Below are 27,438 nucleotides of genomic sequence, written 5' to 3'. Positions count from 1 at the left end.
ATTTATCAATATTATTATCCATTATTTTGGCGCTAACTAATTATAATTAACTAAGTAATTATCATTGTTTTGGCGAATTATATTTAAACATTTGATACAATTGTATGTGTGCGCAAAATAATTATCAATTATAATTATTTATATTTTTGTAGCTATCACGTGCGAGTGATAGTCAGACAAATTATATTTATTGTTTTTTTCTGCGTTATTTGACTACGGTCAGTACTTTATAGTGTAAAGTGATTACTATTATTTATATTATTGTTTATTATTAATACCCGTTGGGAGAATTCTGTTTATTAATTTAAAAATATGTCGGGTAAATGGCTACCAACCCGGGATTTATTTAAATTTGATTTTTATTTATTGCAAACTATCTCTTTCTTGCTATCCTCTTCCAATACCTGAAAACTGCTCTCTGATTTTATTTTATTTTATTATTTCATTTCATTTCATTTTTCTTATTTATTGTTTATTCGTTATTTTGTTCGTGGGGTACACGAACTGGCGCCCAATTCGGATTTCTAACCCAGCCTGAGAGGAGCTGAGTGTCCAGTGGGATCGTGGGCATCCCCAAAGGACATTTTTGGTTTTGTTTTGTTCTGGTTTCTATTTTTATTTTCAGTTTTTACCATCGGTGGGCCATAACGCCTATTTGACACTAACCACACTCCGCCGTGGGTAGTGTGAAATAGTAGTGAACGTTATATGGCGCCCAACGTGGGGCCAGGGAGCCATTAAATCGTACGGTTCGATTTTTCGAAGTTTCAGGTTGAGGTGCGGAGATTTGGATCGCATCAAGAGATTTCGGGTTGTAGTTTCCGGGTATTTAATTTATTTTGTTGTTTCTTGGTATTTATCCATTTTGTTTGCGAGTAACCATTTTCGTTTTACTCTGTTTTATCGGGTGTATTATTTATTTAAATTTCAAAAATGGAGTCGTGGCGCGAGATTTGGGACAAATCGAGTGCATTATTGGCCGAATGTCAACGAATGCGTGGGGGAAATGAGGACGATCTACCACAAGGGCGACAAAATGTAAGTCAGCCCTCAACCACCACACCATTGGGCGATGAATTGCGAGCCGCAGGTCATCATGGGTCCACTGACACGATGACGGTGGAAGACGATGATGATCGTGAAAGTAACAGTACTCTCCCTCCGACAGAGCTGACGTGGTTGATGGACCAACCACCTTCGAGACTTAAGATGCTATTGGCTAGCTTCGGATTGTCTACATTTGGGTCCCCACTGGTTCTTCGAAATCGTTTGAATCGATACCACCAGAGGGCGCTGGGTGCCATCAATGTGAGATGGAACCCAACAGTGGACGAAATACCGGCGGGATCCGACACCATTCCAGAATACGTCGACGTTGCAGCGCTGAGAGAGTACTTGCGCAGTCGGTGGTTGAACCACCATGGGCCCGATAGTGTGATACGTGACCGGGTCAGACGGTTGATGGACCGAGATGATGGCAAGGATGTTTTGTGGGACCCATTGGTGGACGAGCTGATGAGGGAATCAGCTGTTGGGCGTGAACGGGATGATTTGGCAATCATGGATCGATTGCACTCCATGGGGATTCATTCCCACCCTCCTGCAACGACTGGGGAGTCAACTGTACCGGTCACTAGTGCACCAATGGTAACTGCAGCTCAAGGGGTGCAGCAGCAAGCCCCAATGGATGCATATGCGACTCACCGGGACGTCGTAGAGGTATTACGGGTGTTTGAGACCCGGATTACGGCCATGTTGTCGAATATGACCGCTGGCACGTCATCAGCAAGTGTTTCACGACCTCTGGATCCATTCCGGGCGTCATCACCAATCCGCAGCTGCGTGGCTGCTTCAATACCATCCTACCTAAGTGCCATCCACACGACATCGGGGCAAATGGGCGGTTTGAGGGCCAATACTCAAACAGTAAATGCGTGTGGGCCTCAAATGAGCATGGTACCACCGGCATGCACTACCACCGCGTCTAATGTGCATGTACATTGGCCACCAGCGGCAAATCGGGGCCATGGGACAACCAATCAACAGCGCCATGGGAGACCATCAGACCATGGAGATGACTCTGACTCCAGCGGTAGTCCATCATGGTCATCAAATGATTCATATGCCAGCCAGAGGGCCGACCGACGTTCAAGGTCAAGATCTCATGGTCGGGATCGAGATTATGGAGCAATTGCCCGCAATTGGAAGCTGTCGTTTGCTGGAGATGGTTCCATGACTGGTGATGAGTTTCTGAGACGGTTGTCAGTGCTAATGCGAAGTGCTGGCATCCGTCACGAGGATCGATTGGCAGTTCTGCCTGAAGTGTTCACTGGTGTTGCTGCTACGTGGTGCTCAGCAAACTTCGAACGGTGGACACGGTGGGAACAGTTCAAAGATGAGTTCCGCACGTGGTTCACTGGTGGAAGACGCCAGCGGGAAATCAAATCTGACATTCGTGCCCGCAATCAAGGCGATAAGGAATCGGTAAGAAATTACCTAATTTGCCTACAGAGTTTATACTCACGACTACGTCATCCACCAGAGGAATCACGACAAGTTCGTCGTGCTTGTCAAGGACTTCGTCCAGAGTTCTGGGACCATTGCCCGGCTGGTAAATTCGATACTTATCAGTCGCTGCTGCACGAAGCAACTCGTCTAGAGGAAAAATGGCGAGCTGCTAAGACTCGACGTGCCCCACCACCACGGGAAGAAGCATATGTGAAGGAGTGCTCATATGCTTATGGACCCAAACAACCCCGTGACCACAAAGGGTTGCTTCACGCGGTTGATACGCAAGAATCTGGTGAGTCTGAGCGGCAATCACCACCAGTGGGAAAATCATCATCAAAGAAGCCCAAGAAGTCCAGGAAACGGGACAGACGAGACGTTTCTGACCCAGAATTGGCGCCGGTGGGAATCGCAGGCAAGCCTGATAAGCCGGCAGGACCAAACCTGGCACCAGTAAGGCCTAATGCACAGCAAATTCCACCATCGGTACCTGGTGGAAACATTCCGGGGAATCCGTCGACGTCTAAGGGCCCGGGAAATTTAAATCCTCGAGCACCAGCATTTCGTCGACCTCGATTTTGTTTCAATTGTGGGTCGTTGCAGCACCTGAGCTATGATTGTCGTGAACCTCATCGCGATGTATGTCCAAGATGTGGGACAGTAGGCAAGACAGCGGTGACTTGTCAGTGCCCACCAAGATCTGTGCAGCCAAAAAACGCCAATGCGGGCCGTCAATAGAGGGTGACGGTCTTCATAGCGTGGTAAGCCCTCAACCAGACGATCAACAGCACCGAATCTGTGTCCAGGTCGAGGTACACGCCATCAGTCAACCATCCAGTGTGGGTTTAGCACAAGAATTAGATGCTACCATGGATGTGTTGACTGATGATTTGCTGGCGATGCACATGAGGCGAGATCTAGCTGATTCAGCGGTCTCCAAGGGGTTTTGGCGGTTCAAAACCGGGCATTCACGGCCAATGGTCTCGATAAGTGTTGCGGGAAGGTCCAGAGTCGCAATTATCGATACTGGTGCAAAAACCACTGCATTTGGGTCCTTTGCTAGAGAATTGATGGACTCAGGGTGTCCATACATGGTGGAAGACACTCCTACCAGATTTGGCATGGCCAATCATACCACCGATGAGAGCGGAGGTGTGATTGGACCGGTATTTACATTGGATAATGTCGAAGAGGTGACATTCCCAATACATTATATACCACGACTGGGGTCGCTAAATCTGATTGGGATGAACTTCATCGATCATTTCCAAATGCAATTGGACCTGCAACGCAATTTGTGGCGTATACGTGATGGCGAGTGGCATCAGTTGACTCGGGAAACGTCAACTACCCCTCGTAAGACGTTCTGTGCACTGCAAGAGCTGACTGATGGCGAAACAAAACGGTTACAGCAGTTTATTGACCACCAAAAGAGTCTGATGACCCCGGGGCTGGGTCTGACTCACTTGGTCGAGCATGACATCAGATTGAAAGAGCACAAACCCGTCAAACAGCGTGTATATCGACGATCGCCAGTGGTCTTAGAAGCCATGCAGGAAATTGTGGATCAAATGGTTATCGAGGACATCATCGAACCAGCGGCGTCGTCAGAATGGTTGAGTCAACCGGTGATGGTAAAACGGCCCAATGGAAAATATCGCATGTGTGTGGATTTCAGAGATGTCAATGCAGTGACTGAACGGGATACGTATCGTTCACCTCCGATACATGAAGTATTGGATGGCTGTGGTGAAGCTCATTACATCTCAACCATTGACATGAACTCTGCGTATTACCAGATCCTGTTAACTGAGCAATGTCGGCCATTTACAGCATTCTGGGTACCTGGTAGAGGCCTCTATCAGTATAAGAGGATGCCAATGGGTTTGTGCAATGCACCAGCGACCTTCCAGCGGGGAATTGATCGAATAATAACTCCGGATCTGAAACCATATGCGGCTGCGTATCTGGATGACATCATTGTGATCACTCCGACGTTTGAAAAGCACTTGGAAGTATTGGCTGAAGTTCTGAAGCGGATACGAGAGGCAGGGTTTACTCTGAATTTCGAGAAGAGTAAATTCTGCCAATCTCAGGCTCGATTCTTGGGTTTCCTGTTGGACAAGGACGGGTTGAGACCAGATCCGGAGAAAATTGAGCCCATCGTGAATTATCCGACACCGAAGAACGTGAAACAAGTTCGTCGGTTCAACGGGATGATCAATTGGTACCATCGTCACCTCAAAAATGTAGCCTGCGTAGCTGGACCCCTATTCAGGCTAACACGCAAAAATCTCCAGTGGCAGTGGACCGAAGTCGAGGAGGCGTCATTTCAGGCATTGAAACAGGCTCTGGTAGAGGCACCAGTTCTGAGTACGCCTGATTATTCTTTACCATTCGTGTTGTACACCGATGCTAGTCAATCGGGATTGGGTGCAGTGCTGGTCCAACGTGAAGAGGACAAAGAACGACTAATTGCTTGTGCCAGTAAATCTTTAACTCCAGCGGAAGCCAACTACAGCACCACAGAAAAAGAGTGCCTTGCTGTGGTGTGGTCAGTAAGGAAATTTCGCCCGTACCTGGAAGGGTACACCTTCACGGTGGTGACTGACCACTCAAGTCTTCGGTGGTTAATGAATACTCGGGACCCCACTGGAAAGTTAGCCAGATGGGCTCTGGAATTATCCGAGTATGACATGCGGATCGAATACCGCCGTGGGTCGGAAAATGAAGCCCCGGATGCTTTATCCCGTCGTTTCGAGGATGAAACCGAAGCACCAGAGGACTTAAATGTGCTGAACGAGGACACCGAGGATGATTGGTACACTGAAAAATGCCAACTGCTGGAAAATGACTCGGATTCCGTGCCTGGCTATCGGTATGATAATGGGCGGTTGTATAAGCAAGTACCCGCGCCAATGGAAGGTCTGATTGCCAACGATGATGTGATTTGGAAACTGGTGGTACCTCCAAAGGATAAATGGTGGGTATTGCAACAGGCCCATGACCATCCTCAATCAGGTCACCTGGGAATCCGCAAAACCTTGGAACGTGTGAAGGCGCGATATTATTGGCCGGGGATGTCTAAAGACATCCGTCATTATGTGTCTGAGTGCGGAACTTGTATTGCGTCGAAACCAGTTCAGCAAAAACCGCTTGGTTTGATGGAAACCAGAGCACCAATGGAACCATGGGAAGTGGTAGCTGCAGACACCATGTCGTTCACTCGGTCGAAGTCTGGGTTTGCTTATTTGATCATTTTCGAAGATTTGTACACCCGTTGGATTGAGTGTGTCCCAGTGAGAGCCGCCAATGGTAAGGCAGTCGCAAATAGCTTCAAACAAGCCATACTGAACCGGTGGGGTACTCCAAAGGTGTTTTGGACCGATAATGGACGTGAGTACTTGAATAGAGATGTACAAGCCGTTATCGAGGAATCGGGAATACAACACATGACCACTCCGCCATACCATGCACAGGCTAACCCAGTGGAACGGGTGAACCGTAATATCAAAACCATGATCATGAGCTATTTGGAAGATGACCATCGGGAGTGGGATAAATATATATACGAGTTCCAGTTTGCGTACAATACGGCCAGTCACGAAAGTCTGGGAGTGAGTCCAGCTTTTCTCAACTTTGGTCGAGACCCGTGTCCAATGAGATGCTATGGACATGATAATGATGCCATCACTATCAACGATAATGTGGACCGGTCTTCGTGGGTAGCTCGTATGGACCGAATGGTTGAACTAAGGGACGTAGTCAACCAAAACATACGTCAAGCATCGGACAGGTATGCGAAACACTATAATAAAACTCGCCGAGTGGGGGTTTTTGAAGTCGGTGATCTCGTTTATCGTCCAAACAAGGTTCTGTCCAAAAAGTGTGATCAGGTGGTCGGTAAGTTGGCTCCAAGGTTTGTCGGTCCATTGGTGGTGGATAAGGTGGTCACTCCGGTCATAGTTGAATTGAAAACACTTGATGGTAAGCTCGTGGGTCGTAGTCACATCAAGTTGTTGAAATTGTTCAAGCGGTCGGAGAATGTGGTTCAATCGGTAGAAAATTCGGTTGCGCTAGCGTCTATGAACGCTATCTTGACGGTCAGTTAATGACTCTCCAATGGCCTGTTTCTATCTATTCTATCTATTTAGCTCTTTATCTATCGCTTTGACTCTTATCTATTACTTACTCTATTCTCTACTCTGCTCTCACCATGGGTACTGTTTACTGTTACTGCTTCTCTGATAGACTGCTTTGGGGTGACCTGAAAAGAAATTGACTTAACACCTTTTACAGATTTGATGTGTGCACGCAATTGGGTGCACTATGGGATAGCGGTGCCATCCTTGACGGAGCAGCAGAAAGCGGTGGCGGAAGCCGTGCTGAGATTCCGTCGACCGGAATTTGTCCGGGCCAGCATCACACCTGGTACCCCGGAATGGAGAATGGAGGTGGGCTTGATGTTCCGGCAACAAGTAACCTTATGGAGACACCAGTGGGCGGCGCGAGTTATCACAGAAGGTTGTGCTCGTTGTTCGGCATGGGGACACACGGCGCGCCAATGCACCAACCCACCATCGCAAATTAAACCATTCTGCGATGAGTGCGTGTGGTTTTTCGACACTGACGTGTGTCACGGTCCGCATGGACGAGCGCGTCTGGCGGCGCGAGGCTTTTGCATGGTGTGCTGCAACGTGCGGATGGGGGACCAACGCTGCCGTGCCTGTAGACGCACCATCTCCGAACAATTGTGGGCACTCCCGAAACTCCCCAAATTTACGTGGGATCGCGAGGTGATTCGGCGCTATCATTTAGACTAACCACTGGGACATTGAGTGGTTGCCGAGGCTTCTAATGTTGATGCCCCTTTGATATTTATATTTTATGTTCATTTCATTTTTTTTTCTCTACATCACTTGATTTATTATTTATTATTCTTTCTCGTTATATTTATTATTTGTTCGTGTCGGTAGGCGGCCAAGCGGGAGTATAATCATTGTACGCTCTCCACTTGGTACAAGAGTCGATATTAAAGCGCCACACACATATCAATCAAGTTACTCATTTATACGCATCCCTACCCAGTCCTTATTCACCTATTTCCCAATAGTAGCAAGAACGGGAAGGTAAGTGAAAGTTATATTTGTTTGGAAAACACGCCAATGGATGCGAAGACTGCTGTTGTCTCGGCCAAAGGTCTTGCAGAGGGCTAAGACCGGCCTGGTGGGGGGGTGTCACGATATTTAAATATCGCGGCAGTCTCACATCCGGTCGGTGGGCAACAGATGGCAGCACACGCTGCTTACACGTCTCTTCATATATTATTATTATTATTATTATACTATTATTATTATTTAATGTATTATTTTCTTTTATTTATGGTGTGACTATTACTTGTTTAATTTACTAGATGAAAATTGCGGCCGAATCAGTAAAAATTACTGAATTTTATATACTGGTGGATGGATTTTACAGCCGCCGGGATAATTAATTACGCATTTATTTAGTTAATTATTTGATTATTATTATTATTATTTGGATTGGTTGGCGCAACGCAACAGTTGGTCTCGGTGAATTTATTTAATTTAAACAAATTTACGGGGTTTATAAATAAAATGAGGGAATATTTATGTATAATATTATATTATTAATTGGCTCTGGAAAAGGGAATGGCCATTTGAGGTCGGAAAGGGACAAATTACAGGCCAAACGCATCATTGCATCATGTTGATGTCAATGAGTGAATTAACATGCGACAGAAATAGTGCTCCATTGGTTGAAAAGAGAAACCATTACAAGATGGCGCCGGCCGAGGTGCCGGCATGGGACTCACGTGCTGCCATGGCCAGACGTGGATAGACTTTTGTACAAGCAAGGTGTGCTGTTGTTGCTGTGAAAATTTATTGATATTGTGACGCCATTTGAGTTGTTTTGGCATAATTGAAGAGTCACTGGCAATTTATATATTTGTTATTGATTGGAATTGTTTGCCGCTAATTAAATTTGCCACTAAACATCCACCAATGGAACCAATCAGAATTCTGTATTACGACGACGACTGTAAGTACCTTTGTGCTTAATTACATTGGCGTGTAATTTGTCCCGCGTTGGTGGCCATTGTTATTATATACCTCACGTGTGAGTGAGAGAGAGGTTTTCCATATATATATATATACATGTGCGTAATTCTTTGTCCCGGCGACAAAACTTAAACCCAAAACTTGGAGGGTAAATGTATGATTTTATATTAATAATTATTAGTGACCGTATATGTCATTGCCGGTAGATAATTATTAATATATTTATTGGTATTATTTTGTATTCGTTATTAATTATTGGTGACCGCAGATTATTGTCGGTAAATAATTAATTCCTTTATCCTTATTATTTTATTTATATTAATTATTGGTGACCGTGTATTGTTTACGGTAAATAATTAACATTAATTATTATTATTATTTTATTTATATTGAGTATTGGTGACCGTGTATTATTGTCGGTAAATAATTAATGCTATTTATTAATATTATTTTAATTGTTATTAATTATTGGCGACCGTGTATTGATGCCGGTAAATAATTGATATTATTTACAATTATTATTTATACATTCAAATCAGTATTTTTTTGAAGAGTGTGGGGAATTATTTATTTGGTTGCAATTTTAATTGTTATTGAATATTTACTCGTAATTAATTATTGTTTGAACTCATTTATTATTTTATGGTGATTATAATTTATATCATTTATTATTTGGGGTAAATATATACCCATTTGTTTATTGGTGATCAAAATTTACCAGTATTAAAATTATTTTATAATTATTTAATATCACCAGTGGGTTTTTATTTTTTTTGGATTAAATTTGCGGTGAATAATTAAATATCAGTTGTAATTATTCACATGATTATTATTTTCCACATTGGGTGATTATTTGGTATAATCATTTATCAATATTATTATCCATTATTTTGGCGCTAACTAATTATAATTAACTAAGTAATTATCATTGTTTTGGCGAATTATATTTAAACATTTGATACAATTGTATGTGTGCGCAAAATAATTATCAATTATAATTATTTATATTTTTGTAGCTATCACGTGCGAGTGATAGTCAGACAAATTATATTTATTGTTTTTTTCTGCGTTATTTGACTACGGTCAGTACTTTATAGTGTAAAGTGATTACTATTATTTATATTATTGTTTATTATTAATACCCGTTGGGAGAATTCTGTTTATTAATTTAAAAATATGTCGGGTAAATGGCTACCAACCCGGGATTTATTTAAATTTGATTTTTATTTATTGCAAACTATCTCTTTCTTGCTATCCTCTTCCAATACCTGAAAACTGCTCTCTGATTTTATTTTATTTTATTATTTCATTTCATTTCATTTTTCTTATTTATTGTTTATTCGTTATTTTGTTCGTGGGGTACACGAACTGGCGCCCAATTCGGATTTCTAACCCAGCCTGAGAGGAGCTGAGTGTCCAGTGGGATCGTGGGCATCCCCAAAGGACATTTTTGGTTTTGTTTTGTTCTGGTTTCTATTTTTATTTTCAGTTTTTACCATCGGTGGGCCATAACGCCTATTTGACACTAACCACACTCCGCCGTGGGTAGTGTGAAATAGTAGTGAACGTTATAGATCCAATTGAAAGTATTTTTTTTCTATACAATACTTGATCACTTTTGCCATGTCGTACCTGCAAACTCCTAATGCAAAGTGATATTTTTTCTAAATTGTCGGTTCTTCTCATGAATGTTTGCATACTTCGGTACTTACCGATAAATTTACCTTTGGAAACTTCTGATTTGAATCGTTTTGAATCGTTTAGTCTTACCAAAGATACAAACAATGTTTCTTTGCACTCAGCTGAAAAAACATCAATGGTTTCTTTAATTATTTTCCTCTAGTCATCATTAGTCAGTGTTTTATTTAGTTTCATTAATTGCAAGACAATTATATCCGTTAAAATCGAAATAGAGCTTGGGTCAAGTTGATCATAGTGTTGATAAAGTTTTAAAATTACGGTACCATAAGGATGGTTTTCTAAAAAATTCTTTAAGCCATTAGGAAAATATGTACTAGTCTGTAAATCAGATTCTTGACAATTCTGTGTGTGGTTTTCAGCATTCAAAATCAAAGGAAGATTTGAATCCACTAAAGAAGTAGAAGGAATGATTTCCTGATCAATAGTATTCTCTGGCAGCGCAATATGGAAGTCGTAAAATGAATCTTGTTCTTGTACTTCCTTGATGTTTTTATTATTTTCGATCTGTATAAATGTGAAAATAAAGAATTTAATAACAAAATAAAAATATATAAGAGAAAACGGTAATGATCCATAATCAGGGCTCCACCTTTTTATATCAAGCAAAAATCCAAAAATAGGCAAATTGCAAGAAGACCTGGTTCATTCTCTAGCATTTGTCGGTGGATTGAAAATACATGTGCTTTATTAGGTGTTTTGTAAGCCATAGTATGTTATAAGTGTATACCTAAGGTATAAAGTATGCTTGATTTAGCTGTTAGGTTCATTATTTTATCAGTTCCGTGCTAGATTGCACTATTTGACATATTTTTCTTTTCATTCTATGTATTGACTCTTAAATCAACCACCAAAACTTGAGGTATATGCCTATTTGCTATAATTTCTGTAGTTTCGTCCTAAATACGTTAACGGACTCGTCAGTAAGGCTATGTTAACACACTCTTATCTTAGACTACATCTCTTACCAGTACGCGCTAGCGTAGAACAGTGTTGTGGGCTTCAGCCAAACACTATACTAGCAAGGGGAGGCGGATACCGTCCAAACTACTTGCAACAAAATGTTAGGTGAGCTGTTGTACACTTTAGAAGTATTGAAGTAACAAAAATATGCCAATTTTCACTATTGCAGGATTTCAAATTATTTTTAAACTCTTAGATAGACCTTTCTATCGCCACCGTCGGTCTTACGGTATTATAGAATTACTTATATTTATTAGAAAAAAATTTTATTTTTGAAATTTGCATGATTTTATGTTATTTTTATCAGTTTTATACACTTCAATTGCGAGGTCCCGATAGATATTTAGTGTTAGAGACATAAACATGTACAGAAAATTCCTTCCGCCGTGTAGCAGAACACGTGAAAAAAGTTTAATTATAGATATTTAAGGTGTAAGAACTTGAAACTTTGGAAAGTATGTGGAGCCCCACGTCTTGACCATTACCGAAAATATAAAATAAGAATGAACCTACATGTTCGCGAAATTTTTTTTTTAAGTTAACCTTGCTCCCATAAATTTAACAATTTTTTTGAGTTCATCTTTATTTTCTAATAGTTCTTGTAATAACTCTATGCTCGTAATACCGTTTTCTGTTTTGATTTAAAAAATGTAGGGGAAAAGAAATAAATTAATTAAGAACAAATTCCAAAAATAAATAATTTTTTATATCAGTGGAAGTCACGGACATATCACAATTTCAAAGAAAAATCAAATTAATTAATTAAATCTCAAGGTTCCGCAACGAATTGCCCTCGGACAAAATAACCTCGACAAAATAATCCCGACAAAATTATCTAGAACAAAATCACCTCGTAACAGAATAACCTTTTATATTAATTGTACGGTACCTTTTTATCAGAAATTCTTAATATATTTGCACATAAAATTTAAGTGTGTGATATTAAAAATAGATCAACAGATATGCTTGAAATCGTACTGTGCCCTTTTTTCACAGATTTTGGGTGGGTATTGCCATATACGAGATGACCAGTATTTTGGGCACCTGTGATTTCTTTCTGTGATTCTATGTGCTATTTTTCTTATTACTACGACTATTTATCATTTAAATATTACTACTTGTTCTATTTACTAGTATTATTGCTATTACTATAATTACTTAAAAACTAGTACTAAATTCTAAAACTATATGCTATTTTGTTTATTACTATTCCTATATCTACTGACTTAAATACTATTTCTTATTAATATGACTATTATTTCTTATACAACTAATTTCTAAATTACTTGTATTATTTTTATATACTATTGGGTTTATTTTTCTCATTATAAGCATTATTATTTTCCTTCGGCAATGACATATTATTATTTATTTATATTTATATTGCTGTGTTTATTGATTTTTAAGTTTAAGTTGAATGAATCTAGCGAAATATAAAATTATATGGATGTACGGTATGAGTATGTGAATGCGCGCCCGAGCGAAAATTATTATAAGTCTTGGGCAGGCAAAGTTAAAGGAAATAAAATAAAAACGCTGATAGAGATTTCAAATGAATCGTTTAAAAGATTCAAGAGATTGAAAAGAATTATAAAATAAACTGAAATACGAGAAATATTAGCTGAAATTGAAATAAACTCTAATATTTCAATCGTTCATTCCTTCATTTTCTATACGTCCGCCCGGATTACCGTCGCTCGCGCGGCTAAGTTCTCGGTAGTTAGTATTTACTTAACATCTTAAACGAATTCTTTGTCTTTAAATTCAGTTTTACATTTGATAAAATTATTTTTTCTCAATTCCCTTTGACTTTATAACTCTGGACTTAGAAAAATTTCACAAACAGTATACTTTCGCTGTCCACAATAGAGGGCGATGGAATTTATTCCCGTCCATATCTACAGCGGATAGATATGAAGATAAAACCGCGCATATAAGCCCGTAGAGGCGAACTTAGTCTCTCCAAGAGGTTGTCCGACGAAGACCATTCCCAGTCAACACCAAGGAAGGCCGTTTACCAGGAGTTTGACCGAACCAGGTAAACGAACCTTTTCTCTCATGGAGGGTTGAGCATCCCCACCCAGAGGCCTTCTGCCAAAGGGTGAATTTAGCCGAGTAGATGGGGGTTTTGTCGGAGACCATCCGCTTACCCTCGGGGGAAGGAAACGCGTGTAGGGCCGACGGGGAAGTCGACCAGACTCCCCTGAAGCAACCAGGAAAGGGGTAGACCGCGATGTTAGGCCGCGTAAATTTTGGTAAAGGATGTATGTACGTGCGTGTGTGTATTTTGTGTGTTACTTGACCGCGTGGAAATATTAATAACTAGTGACATTTTGTTATTAACCCGCGTTAAATTATGGATGTTAATTATGGTAAAGGTAGTAGAACTGAGCATCGAGGCTCATGTAAAAAGGTTTTTGTTTCTTGTGTAAATAAAGTTTTGATTATTGTTTATTTATAAAACTGTCTATAAATTAAAAACCCCTTTTGAACCCTGGACTCCGGCGAGCTAAACTGAGCAAAAAGGGGTAACTGTTTATTTGAAATTGTCAATGTGGTGATGTATAATTGATAACAATTTGCGAATTCATCTAAGTTCTGATTTTCTGATATTTAAAATGATTTTGATTCATAATTAATTTGGCTTATATCTAATGTTAATTAATAATTTTAATTTAACCCATTATTTTACTCGTTACAATTTTATGATGTAAAAATTATGAAACTTCTTTAATTTGAACATATCTAAACACGGCAATGTTCATGAAGTATGGGTATTTTGTTATAAAAGTTTTTTTTTTTTTAGATCATAAGGTTCTTTATTTGTACGTTCTGAAAACCTACACGCACTTTTTAAATTTAAGTTTCTCTACACAGAAATACAGTTAGCTTGAACCAAGAAAAATATCCTTCAAGTAAAAGAAATTTTTTTCAACGATTCGGAAAATCAGAATTTTCGTACACCAAATAAATAATTATTTTGAAATTTTTATCATGAATCAAAATTTTTTTTCCTTAAGTAATCATATTATTATTCTTTAATCGAAAAATGTTTATTTGTTTCAAGAGTTTTTATTTCTTAATAGAAGAAATATTTTCTTGAAGAAAGCCGTGTCAGGTTATTGTAGCAATATTGTATTTTTTCGTTTGAAAAAAAAAAATTTCTTGGAATAATTACTATTCGTTAACGCAAGAATTTTTGTATGCTCCAATTGAGAAAAAAAAATTTTGGCGTCGGTTGTCCCTGCGGGCCAGCCCCAAAACTTCCCGCTGTTTTCGAGCTCAAGGAGCTTGAAAACATCACTGTGAATATATTCTCGAGCTCTTCGAGCTCGTAAAGGCTATTACATGCGATCATTTTTTTATGAATCAAAAATCATTAATGAAGAAGTGGCTTTTGAATTTTTATTCTCGATTATGTTTTCTGAAATGAATGTATTTAGGCAGAAATCAATGTCAGTGATCAAAACCAAGATTTGAATGAATTTTGACTTAGGTCAGAGCAATAATATATGGAATATCCGAGACAAACATTAAAGACTAGGTTTTTTCAATTTTTTGCTGACAATATGTTTAAAACTAAAGAACAAGTTTTATGACATTATCTGATGATCGAAAGAGACTATAAAGAGAAAGAGTTGGTATGATTTCAGACACATTTTAGCACATTATATTTTGATTTATCCGGAAAAAATAACATAAAATGTGATTTTTTTAACTTTTCAGCGCCGATATCTTTTGAACTAATCAACCGATTTCGACGTTTGAGATGGCAATCGGCGCGTTTTTTTGAATTCTAGAGCTGATTGAAATTTGAAAACGATCGGTCCAACCATTTCGAAGATATTTGAAAAAAACCCGTTTATCACCATTTCTTTCTCCAACGATATCTCTCGAACGCATTAACCGATTGAGGTGATTAAGGTAGCAATCGACGCGTTTTCTTAAGTTCTAGAGCTGATTAAATTTTGAAATTGATCGAATGAGTCACTTCCAAGATAATCGAAAAACCGTTTTTTACCATTTCTTTCTCCAACGATATCTCTCAAACAAATTATCCGATTGAGATGGCTGTGATTGCATTGAGGTGGTGGTTGAGGTCAACCTCAAGATGTTGACATCTGATGAAATTTCGATTTTCGAAAATCGGGGTAAAAACAATAACTTCCCAAATTTTTCGAAACTCTACGATTTTCTTTGCGGAAAGTTAAAAAGTTGCTCAAACCGAGAGAAAAATTTCTTGGGAGAAAAGATAAATATGGAGGAGAGGGAAGTCACTGGTGCTAGGCAGAAGCAGCGAGAATAGTTCGGTGCTCGCCACTAGATAGTGCCTACCACTTGTAGTGTCTCTGGTAAGAAACTTATTTCCGAAGTTTTACATTCCAAACTTGTGACTATTCTGGCCTGGGTACTCCTCTGTTATTTGACATAGTGATAAGTACCTTTTTTCTATGGTAATATAGTACATCCTATATTACGTTTCGACAAAAATATTTATTATCAATGTTTCCATAAATACTTTATCTTTGAATTTGAACTTGAACTTTAAGAAAAAAATTTTAGTCGGAAGTCTTTAGAATTTCTACTATATGATTAAAAATATAAGAGTGACACAACACATTGTGAAGAAACATATTTATATATAGATTTAAATAATCATATAGAGCCATGTATCACTAATAATTATATATAATTTTTTTTGACCGGTACTGGATAAATTTCGTATAAACACCTTATTAAATCAGTAGAATTGTTGTATGAACTCAGTAGAAATGCCGTATAAATTTAGTAGAAATGATGTATTATTACGGTAACAATGTCATATTATTACGGTAGAAATGCAGTATTATTACGGTAAAAATTTCGTGTTAATATTATAGAAATGCCGTATTAATACAGTAAAAGTACTGTATTATTTTGGTAGAAATAACGTATTAATACCGAAGATATACCGTCTGAACGCAGTAAAAGCCTTGTAGGAATACGGTTATTGAATTTCACAAATATACTGTATAAATTCGGTAAAACTACTTGCTATTGGCTACTTTCATGCTCTTTTAATACCGTGTTTAGGGAGTTCAATAGAGGGCGCTAATAAAGACGTATACATTCCAGTGCACTTACTTAATAATTTTCTGAATGTTACTGATAAATCGTCTCTTTTGAGTACAATTTTATAAATATAGTTAATATTTTAATGTTAATTTTGTGACGCAATAATTGCACTGTTTTTTTAAAGTGACACTAAAAGTTTTAAGTGTGTTGAATCTTAATCGCTATTTTGAGGTTAGACCAAGCATGGACGGCATTCTTGTGGCAAGCAACCAAGCCTCGAAAAATTCACTGAAAGTTATTACTCTAACCACAAGCAGAGGTAGAAAATCCAATGCCGAAGCTTTAGCACGTTTCGGTAACCAAACCTTACCAAAGTCCATCGAAAAATATATGAATACCCCAGGAAAAAAGGAAACTGTCACCAACACCACTCCCTGCGAAGGAAAAACTGGACGACCCTCTAGACCCTTCAAAAAAGCAGAAGACGTCTGTATCACAACTCCAAACGCCGCCTGCTGTTGAATCCGTAGCTATGGATGCACCAGAGTCTGGTGACGTGACGGATTTCAAGGGTATGCTGAGCTGCGTTTCAACACTGCTGAACAGAATGGAAGTCAAGCTACTTGAGAATGGCAATGCACTCAGAAAAGATCTAACTGACTTCCAATCTAAAAATAAGGAAGAAGGGCGCTCCAGACGCAAACAACAACAAATGAAAAAGAGTAAAAATCATACAAAGAAAATCTTGTGAATAGGCTAGAAAGAATGGAAGGCTCAAAAAAAAGCTCCGTACAAAAACAAACGTAAGCAGAAATGGAGTGGTAGAAGATGAGATTATACCTAACCGTAGATTGGAACAGCTGATCAGGATGTCTGAAAGAATGGAATATCAAGAGCGAAGAGAGAAAGAACTTAACCTAATAATCAAAGGTCTTACCTAGGAAGCCGGGAAGGGATCTGATTGTGTACGCAGTTTCATTCTTGAAAGATTTAAACTGGAAAGTGTAATAGACACAGTAAAAGTTATAGGAATAAACAGAAATGTGCTAGTAATACGGATGTCAAATCTAGAGGCAAAAAAAAACAATACTGAAAAATAAAGGATGTCTTAAAAGAACAACAATAAACATCGAAGGGGACCGCACGCGCGAGGAACTCATTGTACAGCGCGAAATAAGACAAGAAGGCAGAAAAGCTCGAGAAGAAGGTAAATCGGTCAAAATTGGGTTCAACTGGATAATAATCGACGGTAAAAAACACAGCTGGAGCTACAAAAAAGGAATGCTACTGCCAGAAAACAGCTCACTATCAGGGGGCATAAAAAAACGTGCAAAAAAACATCTTGCCCACAAACAAATAACTGCTCATGATGTATAGGAAATAGCGGTGTTTCAGCTAAACTACGTCATATGGAATTGCAAAGGCCTAGAAAATCTTAAACCGGAACCAGAAATAAATGATGCTGAAATTTTAGGAATCACTGAAACTTGGAAAACAGAACCCGCTAGACTGCACAGTTTTTTTGAAGCAAACTACCACAAAATATGGTCTAAGGCAAATAAAGAGCACATACTTGGCAGACCGAGCGGTGGCTTGTTACTGCTTGTTAGCAAAAGGCTTCCAGAACCTCAGGTAGTGGAAATCACCCAACATTGGATAATTATTAAACTGATGAAAGGCCAAAACAGAGCGGTGATCGGCCTTTGCTATTTCAGACCTTCACTGGCGCTAAACACAGTCCTGGTACCTTTCCAAGAGACTATTTCTGCAACTAAAGAATCTTTTGACAGCAATCTCTCCATCATTAGAGGCGACTTTAATGCCCACATAGCGGAGGAGAACATTCTGCCAGAAGAACTGTGCTCAGACTCTTAACTAGAATCCCACCGCCTCTCAAACGATAAAAAACTAGATGCAAGAGGAAAAGAACTACTAAATTTTATGAAAGAAAACGGTCTAATAGTGATAAACGGAAGAACTAAAAGTGACACACCGGCTCGTAGCACCTTCACAGACTGCCAAAATAGCGTTATTGATTTATTCTGGGTTAAAATAGAGACCCTACATAAAATTACTGATTTGCAGGTTGAGTACATAACTTCAAAATCGGACCACTATCCGGTAAAAATTACCAGCGCTTTTAGTTTTAATAACCAGAACCTTAGAGAATGCACCAGGATAGTGAACAAGACAAATAAAATCATATGGAGTGTGAACAAGACTGTTGAATATAAAATGGCAATGACAAAATCGGCAAGACTCAAAATTGACTTTATTCTGGTAAATGTAGATGAGATAAACGAAAACTGGTCAAATGCTATTCTAGAGGTAGCAGCGAATCTAAACTGCCTGAGGTCAATATATCATGGATCAATCGTAACAAACACGAAACCATGGTTTGACGATGAATGCCGCAAGGCAAAAAATCTGCTCAATCGTGCTCTACGAGTTCGCAAGAAAGCAGTGAAACAGTGTAAGCCATATGATGCAACAGTGCAAGCCCTACGTGAAAATTTCCAGAAGGTAACAAAAAAACAGCGTAAAGCATACATGACGAAGATAAAAAAATCACTGGCGAACACAAGAAACGGACCCGATTTCTGGGAAAGTGGTAAAGAGTCTACGCCCGAAAAATTACAGCAATCCAGTAATCTGTCTCAAAACGTGGACTGAATATCTGACAAAGATATATCCACCAAGAATTAGTGATAATACCCTTTATTATGGGATAACTCATCCATACCTAGATCGTAAAATCAACTATAAGAAACTGGTCTACTGTCTTGCAAAGCTTAAGAATAGTAAAGCGCCTGGTGAGGATGCCATACTCAATGAACACCTAAAACATCTTTCTTGTAACTGGATATTATATATCATTGTGTTCTTCAACAAAGTACTAGACCAAGATATAACGCCCAGAGACTGGTCTTCGACGATTTTCACTTCACTGCACAAAAAAAGGTGATCCAACAGCACCAGAAAACTATCGTAGTATAGCTTGAACTAATAACATTTCCAAACTGTTGACCACGGTATTGAGAGAGTGACTTTACTCATGGGCGGAACAAGCTTCGATTATTCCGGAGTCTCAAGACGGTTTCTGTGCGAACAAAAGGTGCCAAGACAATATTTTTGCCTTAATGGCAGTACTTCAACTCCGGGTGCGGCAGGATGGTGGATATGCAGAAGCGATCGTGATTGACTTTCGTAGAGCCTTCGACTCGATTGATCACTCTTTGCTCTGGAGGAAACTGTTTTTAACTGGAGTAAGCCCGAAACTGATACGCATTCTGAAAAAGCTGTATTCAAATGCAACTACAAAAGTGAGGCAAGACGGAGCATACTCGGATCAAATTGCAATCAGTGAAGGTGTACTGCAGGGTGAGTCACTCAGTCCATTACTCTTCATATTATTCTTAGCGGACATAGAAACTTTTTTCAGGAAAAATGGATGTGAAGGATTAAATCTAGACGGCTGAACTGATATCCTCATGCTGCTGTACGCGGATGATTTAGTAATACTAGCAAAAAATGCTCCAGACGTTCAGAAAAAACTGCTCTTATTGGAAATTTACTGCGAAAGCAACTGCCTCACAATTAACACACAAAAAACCAAGATCATCCACTTAAATAAAAACGGCAACTGCAGAAAATTGAAGAAAACTAAATTTACGCTAAATGGAGAGCATATAGAGGTAGTCAGCTCCTGTACTTACTTAAGCGTAGTTTTCTCGGGGTCTCTGTCTGGAAAGAAGGCAGCTGAATCAGCGATCTCCAGAGCGAATATCGCTAGTTCACAGACACTGACCATTCTCGCTAAAGGCAAAGCTGATTCCTGGAACACCATATGCAAACTCTTTGACACAACTATTGTTACCACGCTTCTGTATTCTGCTCATCTCTGGGGTCTTTGCCATCACCAAATGCTTGAAAAAGCCCAAGAAAACTTCTTCAAGAGACTGTTTCTGCTACCACGCTGCATACCGGGATATGTACTGAGGCTAGAACTAGGTTTGACACCTGTCAAGTATAAAGTTTTCCAACAGGCCTGGCGATGGATACTTAAACTGCTAGATATGCCCGGACATAGATACCCACGCATAGCTTTCTTTAGGCTATACAAACTATCCCTGGGAGAAAATTGTGATCCGAAATACAATTGGGCAGCTCAATTTTATCAAATTTTAAAAGAAACAGGACACGGAGACCTATGGGAAAATTTGAACAGCCAAACCTGGAAAGCTAGGAAGTACAGACTCTTTAAAAACTACGCTGAAAAACACCGCAAAGAAGATATAGCTAAATGGACCGCCTCCACATTCTGTCAATGCAAGCATACTTATGGACTCAAATTGGAACCTGCGAAGTATATCAAAGCTAGATGTCCGATAAACTGGCTAAAAATGAGTATTAACCTAAGACTGGCAAATAACTTCAAGCTTCGTTTAAAATACGACTCCAAGGTCTACACGTTTGATCCAAATAATCAATGCATGAGCTGCAATAATCGCAATTACGAAAACATTCAACACGTTGAATGTCCAACGTACACACCCTTCAGAAACAAGTTTCTCTTTACTGATGAAAACGCACGGGAAAAAACTGTCTCTGAATGCCTCGATCTGCACACGAAAGGTGACCTGAAGAACCTGTATTACTATATGAGCAATGTCCTGGAAGTCCTGTATCTCTGCGACGACTACCAGGACCACTGAAATTTGCAATTGCGCTGATTGTGGTATCTACGATTTCCACACTGACGTAGTACCTGACACACCACCAAAGAGTTCATCGTCTATACCAGAAGTCTTAAAATCTCACTTGAAACTTAATGGTTAATTTTTCTACGATGTATAATTTTACTTAAAGTGAATGTGTATTTTTATTTAAATATGTCTATGAAAAAAATTGGAAAAACTTGATAATTAATTTTTTAATAGGTATTATTTTAATTAAAATGACTGTATATTTGTATTTAAATATGTATATGTAATAATAAAAAAAAAAAAAAAAATTAAAAATGTATATGAACTCTGCCAAGAGGAAGGAAACTTCTTGAGAAGGCAATTTTGAAATAAAGAAATGAATAAATAGTGTTTAAACCGTATCATACAAACCGCGAGGGTAATGTATTTTCAGAAGTTTGAAAATCGTTTAAAAAAAGTTCGTGATTGTGTCACGTTTTGAAGTTTAGAACAATCAACAATTTTTAACTTCCCGCTAAGAAAATCGATAATTTTCAAAATTTCGGGAAGTTATTGTTTTCACCCCGATTTGCAGAAATCGAAATATCATCAGATGTCGACATTCTGAGATTCTGTGCGTGTGTGTGTGTGTGTGTATGTGTGTGTGTGTGTGTGTGTGTGTGTGTGTGTGTGTGTGTGTGTGTGTGTGTGTGTGTGTGTGTGTGTGTGTTTGTGTGTGTGTGTGTGTGACAGGTCTATAACTTTTTAACTAATGAACCGATTTGGATGGTTAAGGTGGCAATCGAAAGAGCCTGTTGGCCATCATCTTTTCTGACAATTTCAGATCATTTGATCAAGTGGACTCGAAAATATTGGCGAATTACGAAAAAAAAAAATTTTTTTTTTAATTTTTTATTGATTTCTCAGAAACTAGTTAAACGCTCGATTTCAAAATCTAATCATCGCTAGAACATTATAAGCCACGTCGAATGCGACCAAAACCATCTCAATCAGTTAATTTGTTTGAGAGATATCTATGGAGAAAGAAATGGCAAAAAACGGTTTTTTTCGATTATCTTTGAAGTGACTCATCCGATCAATTTCAAAATCTGATCAGCTCTAGAACTTAATAAATCGCATCGATTGCTACCTCAATTATTAAAATTAAATAATTCGTTCGAGAGTTATCGTGGGAGAAAGAAATGGTAGAAAACGGGTTTTTGCGAATATCTTTAAAACAACTGAACTAAACAACTCCAAAATCTGATCAGCTTTAAAATTTACTAAATCGCGTCGATTCCTACCTTAAACATCAAAATCGGGTCATTTGTCTAAGAAGTATCGTGGAAAAAAGAAATAGTAAAAAACGGTTTTTTCCAAATATAATTGTAACGACTGAACCAATCGAATTTGAATTCCAATCAGCTCTAGAATTCAACTTGAAAAGCTCGAAAATGTATTTATATTAATGTTTTCGAGCTCTCAGAGCTCAAAAAGAGCGGGAAGTTTTGGGGTTGGCTCGCAGGGCCAACCGACGCAGAGATTTTTTTTTACCCAGGTAGAGCCACAAGGGTTTTAACAGCTACCTTTTACTAGGGTTCTGAAACAAACTTTAGATGCTATCCTAAAATTCAGCTGACATAAGTTTGAAACTTATCCTGTCAAGACAATTCTTTACCTTGGTTTAATCATTCATTGAGCTATAAGTAGGTTTGAGAATGTTACTACCCCATGCCAGCACTTACTTTTATTGTCACTAATTCAATGGTGATTGCAGAAACAAATTCTCGTGCGCTTCTCATCTGTGAGTGCTCGTGTGTTCTTCTCTCGTGATTCATATTTCTTGAAGTAATTTAATAGATTAAGTGTTTTACGGCTGTTTTCATTTTTTAAATGCTACTTCTTTGGGCATAGTAGAGCAATATTGTCGTTACAAATTATGTGCATGCATATGCATGATTGTAATTTATTGAGGCAGGATCACTGTTAAAAACTGCAGTTCTTTATTTATTATAATAATGAATTGTGTTTTTCAATTTTTTTCAGACACCATTTTGAAACGTCAAGATTATTGTTCTTCAAGTTTTTTGACATAGTCCAAATTTGATTGTAAGAATCAAAGTGATCTTTAGTAAGCTGTATCAAGATAAAATCATAATTTTAACTCAAAGTAACCACGTAATCAAACGAGGGTTATTAGATTACGTCATTTAAAAAGAAATATAGTTGAATCCTTAATTGAGTTTTGGAAAAATCGAAGTTTAAAAAACATTTCGATTAATACCAACACAAAAACTCAAAATAAGCACAATTACAAGACGAAGTGAGTGTGGAAAGTATTGTGGAACTAGTACATCACCTGCCAACATTTCGTTCTCCAGTTTTCGGCAATCATTTACATCTAATGTTAATTTCCTGAAACGACGGTAAGTTTCACGCCGCATTGGAAGTTTTTAATTATTAGAATTTTATATATTTCTTATGTTGTAGTTACTTGTAAAGTTTTGAATTGTATGCTGGGTGTTAAATTCGAAAACAGTTGTCTTTGCTCGAAAGTAGTCTGCTTTTGACAAACTTAAAACTTTGAAAATAATATCGCAAGTATATTTTTTAGTTCTGCGCAACTTCAGAAACATTTTAAACTTAAGAATTTTGAATTCTTTGAGCTTAAATCACTCTCGATTTCACGATATAGTTATAAAATTTTATAAGGTAAAATACCACAAATTTATCAATTTTTCTTATCTGATTGTTGATGGTAAACCATAAGTGCAACGACCAGGATTCGGTCAGAGATGATGTTTCTACAGTGATTGCAAATTTATTTTTAGAGAGACTTGAAATCCTTTTTTTGAAAATAATAATGGAGAAATAAAAATACATATATGATTTCTGTTAAGTAGGCTCAAAATTATATCAATGTCGCTTATTATTTATTCCGAAGTGACAGTTTGCGTATCAATTCATAACCTAATAACTATTCTCTTCCACCCTTTCGATGAGACGACGGGTATCCGCACCCCTACTTACAGAAAGAAGCTCTGTGGAAAGCATCCTGAGGTTCAGTGAAGCCCAAAGAAGGCGCCACCCGGCCTTCACCTGAGTATTCGGAGTCACGGATTTTCGACTCTACGAAATACACCTTCTGAGTTTTTGCGCATCCCATATTCCTGGCGTAAAAGTTACGCGGACAATGATAATTTGCGAGAAAGCTCACTTGAATTCGTGACTCCTTCCTTGCAATTAATAATTGCAAAGTGATTGATGTGGCGGATAATAAAAGCGTCGCAACGACTCAAACAAAAATAATTAGAAGAAGACTAAAAACATGAAATATTTGTGGATAGTCGTCCTCCTATCTTACATTCAGCATCGCATATAACTACACTTGTGAAGTAAATTGCATTACAATGATTTTTTCTGGCTGATAAGCTGTCTTCACGTCCTTCTAACCAAGACTGCTCGGAGTAACCTTGCGCTGCCTAGCAATCGATAGCTAACTACCCAGACTCTTCGCTGTCACGCTAGCTTCGTCATTCGTCATTTAGTTACATTTTTATGTGTCCGCTAATCAATATAAACACAAAATAAACGCAATATTAACTCGTGAATTAAAAAAAATAAAGTCCTTGAGGTATTAATGTTACGAAGTATAATAACCAAAATGAAAAGATAAATTTGTGCTCAGTGTTTTTAAATTGTCATGTAAATTTATTTATAGTGATCTCGATTACTGAAATGATTACCCTGACTATCAAAAATGTCTCAGAGCATTGAAAAATTCTCAAAACCGTCTGACCTTGCGGGCCAGCCCTGAAACGTCCGGCTGTTTTCGAGCTCCAGGAGCTCGGAAATAATATTGTCATTATATTTTTGAGCTCTTCAAGCTCCAAAATATAGTAATGTCGCACATTCCATTGCAACAATTTAAATAATAAACAATAAAAAATTCTGGGCGTCAGTTGGCCCTACGAGCCAGCCCCAAAATTTCCCGCTGTTTTCGTGCTCAAGGAGCTCGATTACATTACTGTAAATATAATTTCGAGCTCATCAAGCCCAAAAATTCTATTACATGCAATTATTTCTTTATGAGCTTATCAAGCACTAACAAGTTACGTTTCATGCTAAAGTTTGAAAATTAGAGATTAAAAATATATCATTTCTTAATCGATAGAATAAATTTACTGAGGCAGAAATCAATGTTTGTGATCAAAATCAAGATTTAAATGAGTTTTGACTCAGGTCAGAGCAATAATATATGAAATATCCAAGAAAAATATTCAAAACTGTGTATATTTAATTTTTTGCTAATAACATGATTTAATCTAAAAACAAGTTAGATGACATTATAGATCGATCAAAAGAGACTATAAAGAGAAAAAGTTAGTATGATTTCAGACACATTTTAGTACGTTATGTTTCCATTTGTCCGGAAAAAATAACATAAAATGTTATTTCTTTAACTTTTCAGCGCCGATATCTTTCGAACTAATTAACCGATTTTGACGTTTGAGGCGGCCATTAGCGCGTTTTATTGACTTCTAGAGTTGATTAAAATTTGAAATCGATTGGTTCAGCCATTTGGAAAAACATGTTGTTACATTCTGGCTTATCTATTAATCAGACAGAATATTTTTAATTTTACCAGGTTGACGTCGTTAGGGTGTCGATAGACCCCAGGTGCGTCAGCTGTTGACCTTCTTTTATTTTATGCAAAAAAGTTTATTGACTTACCATGGTGGGGATTATGGGCCCCATAAGTCGGCCCGAATAATCCCTTGATACGACCTCTGGGTGCAAACGAGACGAGCTTTGAAGACTCGGTTCCTTCGTAGAGGAAAGTAATCCCAATTGGTCGATCAACCACCAGAGCTCGAAGGCTCAACAACACACGAGCTTGGAAGCTAAACAACACACGAGCTCGAAAGCTCAACAAAAACTTCTTCCGACTTAATTCTTGGACGACCTTCGGTAAGGTCCGCGATGACACCTCGAATCTCGCGACCGAGCTGTACCGCACATCCTGACCTCCTGCGTCATCGGCCTCGAAGCATGAATTTCGGATTCGGAAAGGAAACGTTCAGGCTGCCGGGATCGGCGCCCGGAACAGGTGAGAGTATTGGGCTGCCAGTAGCGGCGCCCAATACGAGGTATGTGATTTTTGGGCTGCCCGTAACGGCGCCCAAAGTTTAAATAAGGAGTGCGTATTTAAATAAAATACGGATATATATTTTGCTTCAAGTCCGAGTGACAGGATCAAGCCAGCAGGTTTGTGTAGAGTTCTTGGCTCTACTAGATCTTGTGATCGACTACTTGTAAAACGACTGACTTTAATCGACTGACTTGATTCTGTCGCTCCTTGGTATTATACATTATCAAAAAGTTAACGTTGCATCTCAGGTTTCCTATGAGAGAATCGTCGTGGCCCGAGTCTCATGCATCGTCATCTGTTTAGACTATCCGCGAGCCACGGCGACTCTCTTATCGCAAGAGATTTCCGTTACATTGTTGACGGTGAATAAAAATAATATCGCCAACAAAGTAACGATTTATTAATTTATTAATTAATTATGATTATAGGAAGTGTCGAACCGTTTATTCGCCCACTGTAGCGAATAAATAATTCGAGACTTCAAAAAAAAAATTTCTAAAAATTTTTATTTAAATTTAATTAGAGCCAGAACGTAACAATGTTTTTCACCATTTCTTCCGCCAACGACATCTATCGAACACATTAATTGATTAAGATGGTTAAGGCGGCAATCGACGCTTTTTATTAAGTTCTAGAGCTGATTAGATGTTTAAGTCGATCGTTCAAGTCGTTTCTGTGAAATAACAAAAAAACTAAAAAAAAAAAATTTTTTTTTCATAATTCGCAAATATTTTCGAATCTACTTGATCAAATGATCTAAAATATTCAAGAAAGTTGATGGTCATCAAGCTCTTTCGATTGCTACTTTAACAATCTGAATTGGTTCACACACACACACACATACACATACAGACACTCGGACATCATTCTGAAAACAGTCAGGATAGCTTCCTAGGACCTTAAAACATCGACATCCGATGAAAACTCGATTTTCGAAAATTGGGGTAAAAACAATAATTTCCCGAATTTTTTCGAAAATCATCGATTTTCTTAGCAGAAAGTTAAAATTTTTTTTTTACGTTTATGCGTTTTGTTTTTTCTTTTGACCAAACATTAACTGAATATCTAACGCAAAAATAAAAGAAAATCCGAAAAAAAAATCATTTTTAACTTCCCGCTAAGAAAATCGACGATTTTCGAAAAATTCGGGAAGTTATTGTTTTCATCCCGATTTGCAAAAATTTAAATTTCATCAAATGTCGACGGTTTAAGGTCCTAGGAAAATATTCTGACTATTTTCAGAGTGATGTCCGAGTGTCTGTATGTATGTGTCTGTATGCATGTGTGTGTGTAT

The 27,438-nt window shown here is 38.3% G+C and overlaps 1 protein-coding gene across 2 annotated transcripts in view; it reads left to right on the top strand.

Moving 5' to 3' along the window:
* LOC130672386 (synapsin) overlaps positions 1-27,438 on the top strand; it is a 513,694-nt gene that overhangs the window by 76,999 nt on the left and 409,257 nt on the right. For both annotated transcript variants that reach the window (XM_057476939.1, XM_057476938.1), the window contains exon 2: positions 23,039-23,418. The gene's annotated coding sequence lies outside the window, so the exon portion shown is untranslated. The remainder of the gene's footprint in view (positions 1-23,038; positions 23,419-27,438) is intronic.

Source organism: Microplitis mediator, chromosome 7 (genome assembly GCF_029852145.1).
Source record: "Microplitis mediator isolate UGA2020A chromosome 7, iyMicMedi2.1, whole genome shotgun sequence".
Lineage (NCBI taxonomy): Eukaryota > Metazoa > Arthropoda > Insecta > Hymenoptera > Braconidae > Microplitis > Microplitis mediator.
The sequence above is the reverse complement of the archived record's forward strand: the minus strand, read 5'-3'. Positions and strand labels throughout refer to the sequence as shown.